Source organism: Schistocerca serialis, unplaced genomic scaffold (assembly GCF_023864345.2).
Source record: "Schistocerca serialis cubense isolate TAMUIC-IGC-003099 unplaced genomic scaffold, iqSchSeri2.2 HiC_scaffold_713, whole genome shotgun sequence".
NCBI lineage: Eukaryota > Metazoa > Arthropoda > Insecta > Orthoptera > Acrididae > Schistocerca > Schistocerca serialis.
In genome coordinates, this window is record NW_026048314.1 from 56,517 (window position 1) to 64,811 (window position 8,295).

The 8,295-nt window shown below is 50.4% G+C and overlaps 17 non-coding genes across 17 annotated transcripts; all 17 read right to left on the reverse strand.

Annotated features, from left to right (window-relative positions):
* Positions 1–337: 337 nt before the first annotated feature.
* Trnas-cga (transfer RNA serine (anticodon CGA)) lies at positions 338–419 on the reverse strand. Its single transcript has one exon. It is a non-coding gene; the product is annotated as a tRNA-Ser (tRNA).
* A 138-nt stretch (positions 420–557) lies between these two features.
* On the reverse strand, positions 558–630 carry Trnak-uuu (transfer RNA lysine (anticodon UUU)). Its single transcript has one exon. It is a non-coding gene; the product is annotated as a tRNA-Lys (tRNA).
* Positions 631–984: 354 nt separating this feature from the next.
* Trnas-aga (transfer RNA serine (anticodon AGA)) lies at positions 985–1,066 on the reverse strand. Its single transcript has one exon. It is a non-coding gene; the product is annotated as a tRNA-Ser (tRNA).
* Positions 1,067–1,812: 746 nt separating this feature from the next.
* Trnas-cga (transfer RNA serine (anticodon CGA)) lies at positions 1,813–1,894 on the reverse strand. The gene has a single exon. It is a non-coding gene; the product is annotated as a tRNA-Ser (tRNA).
* Positions 1,895–2,032: 138 nt separating this feature from the next.
* Positions 2,033–2,105, reverse strand: Trnak-uuu (transfer RNA lysine (anticodon UUU)). The gene has a single exon. It is a non-coding gene; the product is annotated as a tRNA-Lys (tRNA).
* A 354-nt stretch (positions 2,106–2,459) lies between these two features.
* On the reverse strand, positions 2,460–2,541 carry Trnas-aga (transfer RNA serine (anticodon AGA)). The gene has a single exon. It is a non-coding gene; the product is annotated as a tRNA-Ser (tRNA).
* A 746-nt stretch (positions 2,542–3,287) lies between these two features.
* On the reverse strand, positions 3,288–3,369 carry Trnas-cga (transfer RNA serine (anticodon CGA)). Its single transcript has one exon. It is a non-coding gene; the product is annotated as a tRNA-Ser (tRNA).
* Positions 3,370–3,507: 138 nt separating this feature from the next.
* Trnak-uuu (transfer RNA lysine (anticodon UUU)) lies at positions 3,508–3,581 on the reverse strand. Its single transcript has one exon. It is a non-coding gene; the product is annotated as a tRNA-Lys (tRNA).
* Positions 3,582–3,936: 355 nt separating this feature from the next.
* Trnas-aga (transfer RNA serine (anticodon AGA)) lies at positions 3,937–4,018 on the reverse strand. The gene has a single exon. It is a non-coding gene; the product is annotated as a tRNA-Ser (tRNA).
* A 747-nt stretch (positions 4,019–4,765) lies between these two features.
* Trnas-cga (transfer RNA serine (anticodon CGA)) lies at positions 4,766–4,848 on the reverse strand. Its single transcript has one exon. It is a non-coding gene; the product is annotated as a tRNA-Ser (tRNA).
* A 138-nt stretch (positions 4,849–4,986) lies between these two features.
* Positions 4,987–5,058, reverse strand: Trnak-uuu (transfer RNA lysine (anticodon UUU)). The gene has a single exon. It is a non-coding gene; the product is annotated as a tRNA-Lys (tRNA).
* A 355-nt stretch (positions 5,059–5,413) lies between these two features.
* Positions 5,414–5,495, reverse strand: Trnas-aga (transfer RNA serine (anticodon AGA)). Its single transcript has one exon. It is a non-coding gene; the product is annotated as a tRNA-Ser (tRNA).
* A 750-nt stretch (positions 5,496–6,245) lies between these two features.
* Positions 6,246–6,327, reverse strand: Trnas-cga (transfer RNA serine (anticodon CGA)). Its single transcript has one exon. It is a non-coding gene; the product is annotated as a tRNA-Ser (tRNA).
* A 139-nt stretch (positions 6,328–6,466) lies between these two features.
* Trnak-uuu (transfer RNA lysine (anticodon UUU)) lies at positions 6,467–6,539 on the reverse strand. The gene has a single exon. It is a non-coding gene; the product is annotated as a tRNA-Lys (tRNA).
* A 355-nt stretch (positions 6,540–6,894) lies between these two features.
* Trnas-aga (transfer RNA serine (anticodon AGA)) lies at positions 6,895–6,976 on the reverse strand. The gene has a single exon. It is a non-coding gene; the product is annotated as a tRNA-Ser (tRNA).
* A 749-nt stretch (positions 6,977–7,725) lies between these two features.
* Positions 7,726–7,807, reverse strand: Trnas-cga (transfer RNA serine (anticodon CGA)). The gene has a single exon. It is a non-coding gene; the product is annotated as a tRNA-Ser (tRNA).
* Positions 7,808–7,945: 138 nt separating this feature from the next.
* Positions 7,946–8,019, reverse strand: Trnak-uuu (transfer RNA lysine (anticodon UUU)). Its single transcript has one exon. It is a non-coding gene; the product is annotated as a tRNA-Lys (tRNA).
* Positions 8,020–8,295: the final 276 nt, after the last annotated feature.

The following is an 8,295-nucleotide window of genomic DNA, read 5'->3' on the forward strand; positions in this document are numbered from 1 at the left end:
TTTGCCACACTCGAATGAACTGAATTGCGCTTCTTAGAAAGAAATGAATGCTCGCTGTGTCCAACACTTTCAAGCACACCTGTGTACTCACAAAGACGGCGACGACGCGACAAAATGACGGGGGCGCGTTCGTGGGCCTGCGACTGATTTCTGCAGTACTGGCGTCCTTGCGAGGTGAACCGGTAGCCACAACAGGCAGCGGCCGTCGCGAAACAGTATTCTTAAAGAATAAATTTCCGTCTTGTTGAGAATGGTGTCACTGGTTTGGATCCGCTTTCACCCACGCATGTCACATGTATGCGAAAATTTCTGCTCGTTTTTTTTGCGCAAAATCGCACGCAGCCGGTAGGATTCGAACCTACGCTCCCACAGGGAATCTGATTTCGAGTCAGACGCCTTAACCACTCGGCCACGATTGCCAGTAGCGCAAGACCCTCCCGACACATGCAACTGGTACCGTTTAAAGCACTGCAGTGCCAGGAAACGGCGTAGATGCATTCTTGTCTGTAGTGCTTACACCGCTACTACACGTGCTTCTACCAAAGTATTAAAATTTCCGCCCGAACAGGGACTTGAACCCTGGACCCTTAGGTTAAAAGCCTAATGCTCTACCGACTGAGCTATCCGGGCTCACATCACGTGATCACCCCTCCCACTACGCATACTGACACATTGCCTCATGTCCTTTACTGTTGGGTAATCGTTGCGTGGAGCTGTTACTATTCAAACGTCGTCTGACTGCTGTCTATAAACTCATCACGCTAGGCTCGTAACAGGCTATCGAAGAAAGCTGACACACGATGTAAAGTCAAATTGCAGCAGTTTGTACGTCTCATATATTACAGCAGAGGAGCTACGTGTTTTGTCGACACTCACTGGACAATTGTAAATTTTACAAGCGTCTCGAATGCAGTGTTTCCCACGTATTCGCTCATTTCACGGTTCCGTTGGAGATGTTCTCCACCTCTTGACACAAAAAAGAAACGCAGTCGGTAGGACTCGAACCTACGCTCCCAGAGGGAATCTGATTTCTAGTCAGACGCCTTAACCACTCGGCCACGACTGCCGGTCGCAGAGGCGTGGTCTCGACAAGTGCAACTGCTCCTTTGCAAGCAATCTGATGGCAGAACACGATATGGCCTCACTCGTTTCTGTAGCGCTTTCGTTGCCAGCACATTGGCCGTTACGACAGTGTATTAATTTTCGCCTGGACGGGGGCTTGAACCCGGGACCCTTTGGTTGAAGGTACAGCGCTCTACCGACTGGGCTATCCGGTCCCTCAGCCGAGCGTTGTAGTACATGCTGCATGGTGTGCGAGTGATTCGCGTGTCATTATTCCTGGCTTATGGCTCCAATGGCGACTTCACCGACTTCCCACTGACGCACCGCTGACGCTAGTTTTGTGTCGTCTTAAACGATGGCCATACTTGCAAGCAGCTGCGAGATCTTAAGAAAAGAAACGCTGCACCACTGCTTTTGCCACACTCGAATGAACTGAATTGCGCTTCTTAGAAAGAAATGAATGCTCGCTGTGTCCAACACTTTCAAGCACACCTGTGTACTCACAAAGACGGCGACGACGCGACAAAATGACGGGGGCGCGTTCGTGGGCCTGCGACTGATTTCTGCAGTACTGGCGTCCTTGCGAGGTGAACCGGTAGCCACAACAGGCAGCGGCCGTCGCGAAACAGTATTCTTAAAGAATAAATTTCCGTCTTGTTGAGAATGGTGTCACTGGTTTGGATCCGCTTTCACCCACGCATGTCACATGTATGCGAAAATTTCTGCTCGTTTTTTTTGCGCAAAATCGCACGCAGCCGGTAGGATTCGAACCTACGCTCCCACAGGGAATCTGATTTCGAGTCAGACGCCTTAACCACTCGGCCACGATTGCCAGTAGCGCAAGACCCTCCCGACACATGCAACTGGTACCGTTTAAAGCACTGCAGTGCCAGGAAACGGCGTAGATGCATTCTTGTCTGTAGTGCTTACACCGCTACTACACGTGCTTCTACCAAAGTATTAAAATTTCCGCCCGAACAGGGACTTGAACCCTGGACCCTTAGGTTAAAAGCCTAATGCTCTACCGACTGAGCTATCCGGGCTCACATCACGTGATCACCCCTCCCACTACGCATACTGACACATTGCCTCATGTCCTTTACTGTTGGGTAATCGTTGCGTGGAGCTGTTACTATTCAAACGTCGTCTGACTGCTGTCTATAAACTCATCACGCTAGGCTCGTAACAGGCTATCGAAGAAAGCTGACACACGATGTAAAGTCAAATTGCAGCAGTTTGTACGTCTCATATATTACAGCAGAGGAGCTACGTGTTTTGTCGACACTCACTGGACAATTGTAAATTTTACAAGCGTCTCGAATGCAGTGTTTCCCACGTATTCGCTCATTTCACGGTTCCGTTGGAGATGTTCTCCACCTCTTGACACAAAAAAGAAACGCAGTCGGTAGGACTCGAACCTACGCTCCCAGAGGGAATCTGATTTCTAGTCAGACGCCTTAACCACTCGGCCACGACTGCCGGTCGCAGAGGCGTGGTCTCGACAAGTGCAACTGCTCCTTTGCAAGCAATCTGATGGCAGAACACGATATGGCCTCACTCGTTTCTGTAGCGCTTTCGTTGCCAGCACATTGGCCGTTACGACAGTGTATTAATTTTCGCCTGGACGGGGGCTTGAACCCGGGACCCTTTGGTTGAAGGTACAGCGCTCTACCGACTGGGCTATCCGGTCCCTCAGCCGAGCGTTGTAGTACATGCTGCATGGTGTGCGAGTGATTCGCGTGTCATTATTCCTGGCTTATGGCTCCAATGGCGACTTCACCGACTTCCCACTGACGCACCGCTGACGCTAGTTTTGTGTCGTCTTAAACGATGGCCATACTTGCAAGCAGCTGCGAGATCTTAAGAAAAGAAACGCTGCACCACTGCTTTTGCCACACTCGAATGAACTGAATTGCGCTTCTTAGAAAGAAATGAATGCTCGCTGTGTCCAACACTTTCAAGCACACCTGTGTACTCACAAAGACGGCGACGACGCGACAAAATGACGGGGGCGCGTTCGTGGGCCTGCGACTGATTTCTGCAGTACTGGCGTCCTTGCGAGGTGAACCGGTAGCCACAACAGGCAGCGGCCGTCGCGAAACAGTATTCTTAAAGAATAAATTTCCGTCTTGTTGAGAATGGTGTCACTGGTTTGGATCCGCTTTCACCCACGCATGTCACATGTATGCGAAAATTTCTGCTCGTTTTTTTTGCGCAAAATCGCACGCAGCCGGTAGGATTCGAACCTACGCTCCCACAGGGAATCTGATTTCGAGTCAGACGCCTTAACCACTCGGCCACGATTGCCAGTAGCGCAAGACCCTCCCGACACATGCAACTGGTACCGTTTAAAGCACTGCAGTGCCAGGAAACGGCGTAGATGCATTCTTGTCTGTAGTGCTTACACCGCTACTACACGTGCTTCTACCAAAGTATTAAAATTTCCGCCCGAACAGGGACTTGAACCCTGGACCCTTAGGTTAAAAGCCTAATGCTCTACCCGACTGAGCTATCCGGGCTCACATCACGTGATCACCCCTCCCACTACGCATACTGACACATTGCCTCATGTCCTTTACTGTTGGGTAATCGTTGCGTGGAGCTGTTACTATTCAAACGTCGTCTGACTGCTGTCCTATAAACTCATCACGCTAGGCTCGTAACAGGCTATCGAAGAAAGCTGACACACGATGTAAAGTCAAATTGCAGCAGTTTGTACGTCTCATATATTACAGCAGAGGAGCTACGTGTTTTGTCGACACTCACTGGACAATTGTAAATTTTACAAGCGTCTCGAATGCAGTGTTTCCCACGTATTCGCTCATTTCACGGTTCCGTTGGAGATGTTCTCCACCTCTTGACACAAAAAAGAAACGCAGTCGGTAGGACTCGAACCTACGCTCCCAGAGGGAATCTGATTTCTAGTCAGACGCCTTAACCACTCGGCCACGACTGCCGGTCGCAGAGGCGTGGTCTCGACAAGTGCAACTGCTCCTTTGCAAGCAATCTGATGGCAGAACACGATATGGCCTCACTCGTTTCTGTAGCGCTTTCGTTGCCAGCACATTGGCCGTTACGACAGTGTATTAATTTTCGCCTGGACGGGGGCTTGAACCCGGGACCCTTTGGTTGAAGGTACAGCGCTCTACCGACTGGGCTATCCGGTCCCTCAGCCGAGCGTTGTAGTACATGCTGCATGGTGTGCGAGTGATTCGCGTGTCATTATTCCTGGCTTATGGCTCCAATGGCGACTTCACCGACTTCCCACTGACGCACCGCTGACGCTAGTTTTGTGTCGTCTTAAACGATGGCCATACTTGCAAGCAGCTGCGAGATCTTAAGAAAAGAAACGCTGCACCACTGCTTTTGCCACACTCGAATGAACTGAATTGCGCTTCTTAGAAAGAAATGAATGCTCGCTGTGTCCAACACTTTCAAGCACACCTGTGTACTCACAAAGACGGCGACGACGCGACAAAATGACGGGGGCGCGTTCGTGGGCCTGCGACTGATTTCTGCAGTACTGGCGTCCTTGCGAGGTGAACCGGTAGCCACAACAGGCAGCGGCCGTCGCGAAAACAGTATTCTTAAAGAATAAATTTCCGTCTTGTTGAGAATGGTGTCACTGGTTTGGATCCGCTTTCACCCACGCATGTCACATGTATGCGAAAATTTCTGCTCGTTTTTTTTGCGCAAAATCGCACGCAGCCGGTAGGATTCCGAACCTACGCTCCCACAGGGAATCTGATTTCGAGTCAGACGCCTTAACCACTCGGCCACGATTGCCAGTAGCGCAAGACCCTCCCGACACATGCAACTGGTACCGTTTAAAGCACTGCAGTGCCAGGAAACGGCGTAGATGCATTCTTGTCTGTAGTGCTTACACCGCTACTACACGTGCTTCTACCAAAGTATTAAAATTTCCGCCCGAACAGGGACTTGAACCTGGACCCTTAGGTTAAAAGCCTAATGCTCTACCGACTGAGCTATCCGGGCTCACATCACGTGATCACCCCTCCCACTACGCATACTGACACATTGCCTCATGTCCTTTACTGTTGGGTAATCGTTGCGTGGAGCTGTTACTATTCAAACGTCGTCTGACTGCTGTCTATAAACTCATCACGCTAGGCTCGTAACAGGCTATCGAAGAAAGCTGACACACGATGTAAAGTCAAATTGCAGCAGTTTGTACGTCTCATATATTACAGCAGAGGAGCTACGTGTTTTGTCGACACTCACTGGACAATTGTAAATTTTACAAGCGTCTCGAATGCAGTGTTTCCCCACGTATTCGCTCATTTCACGGTTCCGTTGGAGATGTTCTCCACCTCTTGACACAAAAAAGAAACGCAGTCGGTAGGACTCGAACCTACGCTCCCAGAGGGAATCTGATTTCTAGTCAGACGCCTTAACCACTCGGCCACGACTGCCGGTCGCAGAGGGCGTGGTCTCGACAAGTGCAACTGCTCCTTTGCAAGCAATCTGATGGCAGAACACGATATGGCCTCACTCGTTTCTGTAGCGCTTTCGTTGCCAGCACATTGGCCGTTACGACAGTGTATTAATTTTCGCCTGGACGGGGGCTTGAACCCGGGACCCTTTGGTTGAAGGTACAGCGCTCTACCGACTGGGCTATCCGGTCCCTCAGCCGAGCGTTGTAGTACATGCTGCATGGTGTGCGAGTGATTCGCGTGTCATTATTCCTGGCTTATGGCTCCAATGGCGACTTCACCGACTTCCCCACTGACGCACCGCTGACGCTAGTTTTGTGTCGTCTTAAACGATGGCCATACTTGCAAGCAGCTGCGAGATCTTAAGAAAAGAAACGCTGCACCACTGCTTTTGCCACACTCGAATGAACTGAATTGCGCTTCTTAGAAAAGAAATGAATGCTCGCTGTGTCCAACACTTTCAAGCACACCTGTGTACTCACAAAGACGGCGACGACGCGACAAAATGACGGGGGCGCGTTCGTGGGCCTGCGACTGATTTCTGCAGTACTGGCGTCCCTTGCGAGGTGAACCGGTAGCCACAACAGGCAGCGGCCGTCGCGAAACAGTATTCTTAAAGAATAAATTTCCGTCTTGTTGAGAATGGTGTCACTGGTTTGGATCCGCTTTCACCCACGCATGTCACATGTATGCGAAAATTTCTGCTCGTTTTTTTTGCGCAAAATCGCACGCAGCCGGTAGGATTCGAACCTACGCTCCCACAGGGAATCTGATTTCGAGTCAGACGCCTTAACCACTCGGCCACGATTGCCAGTAGCGCAAGACCCTCCCGACACATGCAACTGGTACCGTTTAAAAGCACTGCAGTGCCAGGAAACGGCGTAGATGCATTCTTGTCTGTAGTGCTTACACCGCTACTACACGTGCTTCTACCAAAGTATTAAAATTTCCGCCCGAACAGGGACTTGAACCCTGGACCCTTAGGTTAAAAGCCTAATGCTCTACCGACTGAGCTATCCGGGCTCACATCACGTGATCACCCCTCCCACTACGCATACTGACACATTGCCTCATGTCCTTTACTGTTGGGTAATCGTTGCGTGGAGCTGTTACTATTCAAACGTCGTCTGACTGCTGTCTATAAACTCATCACGCTAGGCTCGTAACAGGCTATCGAAGAAAGCTGACACACGATGTAAAGTCAAATTGCAGCAGTTTGTACGTCTCATATATTAACAGCAGAGGAGCTACGTGTTTTGTCGACACTCACTGGACAATTGTAAATTTTACAAGCGTCTCGAATGCAGTGTTTCCCACGTATTCGCTCATTTCACGGTTCCGTTGGAGATGTTCTCCACCTCTTGACACAAAAAAGAAACGCAGTCGGTAGGACTCGAACCTACGCTCCCAGAGGGAATCTGATTTCTAGTCAGACGCCTTAACCACTCGGCCACGACTGCCGGTCGCAGAGGCGTGGTCTCGACAAGTGCAACTGCTCCTTTGCAAGCAATCTGATGGCAGAACACGATATGGCCTCACTCGTTTCTGTAGCGCTTTCGTTGCCAGCACATTGGCCGTTACGACAGTGTATTAATTTTCGCCTGGACGGGGGCTTGAACCCGGGACCCTTTGGTTGAAGGTACAGCGCTCTACCGACTGGGCTATCCGGTCCCTCAGCCGAGCGTTGTAGTACATGCTGCATGGTGTGCGAGTGATTCGCGTGTCATTATTCCTGGCTTATGGCTCCAATGGCGACTTCACCGACTTCCCACTGACGCACCGCTGACGCTAGTTTTGTGTCGTCTTAAACGATGGCCATACTTGCAAGCAGCTGCGAGATCTTAAGAAAAGAAACGCTGCACCACTGCTTTTGCCACACTCGAATGAACTGAATTGCGCTTCTTAGAAAGAAATGAATGCTCGCTGTGTCCAACACTTTCAAGCACACCTGTGTACTCACAAAGACGGCGACGACGCGACAAAAATGACGGGGGCGCGTTCGTGGGCCTGCGACTGATTTCTGCAGTACTGGCGTCCCTTGCGAGGTGAACCGGTAGCCACAACAGGCCAGCGGCCGTCGCGAAACAGTATTCTTAAAGAATAAATTTCCGTCTTGTTGAGAATGGTGTCACTGGTTTGGATCCGCTTTCACCCACGCATGTCACATGTATGCGAAAATTTCTGCTCGTTTTTTTTGCGCAAAATCGCACGCAGCCGGTAGGATTCGAACCTACGCTCCCACAGGGAATCTGATTTCGAGTCAGACGCCTTAACCACTCGGCCACGATTGCCAGTAGCGCAAGACCCTCCCGACACATGCAACTGGTACCGTTTAAAGCACTGCAGTGCCAGGAAACGGCGTAGATGCATTCTTGTCTGTAGTGCTTACACCGCTACTACACGTGCTTCTACCAAAGTATTAAAATTTCCGCCCGAACAGGGACTTGAACCCTGGACCCTTAGGTTAAAAGCCTAATGCTCTACCGACTGGAGCTATCCGGGCTCACATCACGTGATCACCCCTCCCACTACGCATACTGACACATTGCCTCATGTCCTTTACTGTTGGGTAATCGTTGCGTGGAGCTGTTACTATTCAAACGTCGTCTGACTGCTGTCTATAAAACTCATCACGCTAGGCTCGTAACAGGCTATCGAAGAAAGCTGACACACGATGTAAAGTCAAATTGCAGCAGTTTGTACGTCTCATATATTACAGCAGAGGAGCTACGTGTTTTGTCGACACTCACTGGACAATTGTAAATTTTACAAGCGTCTC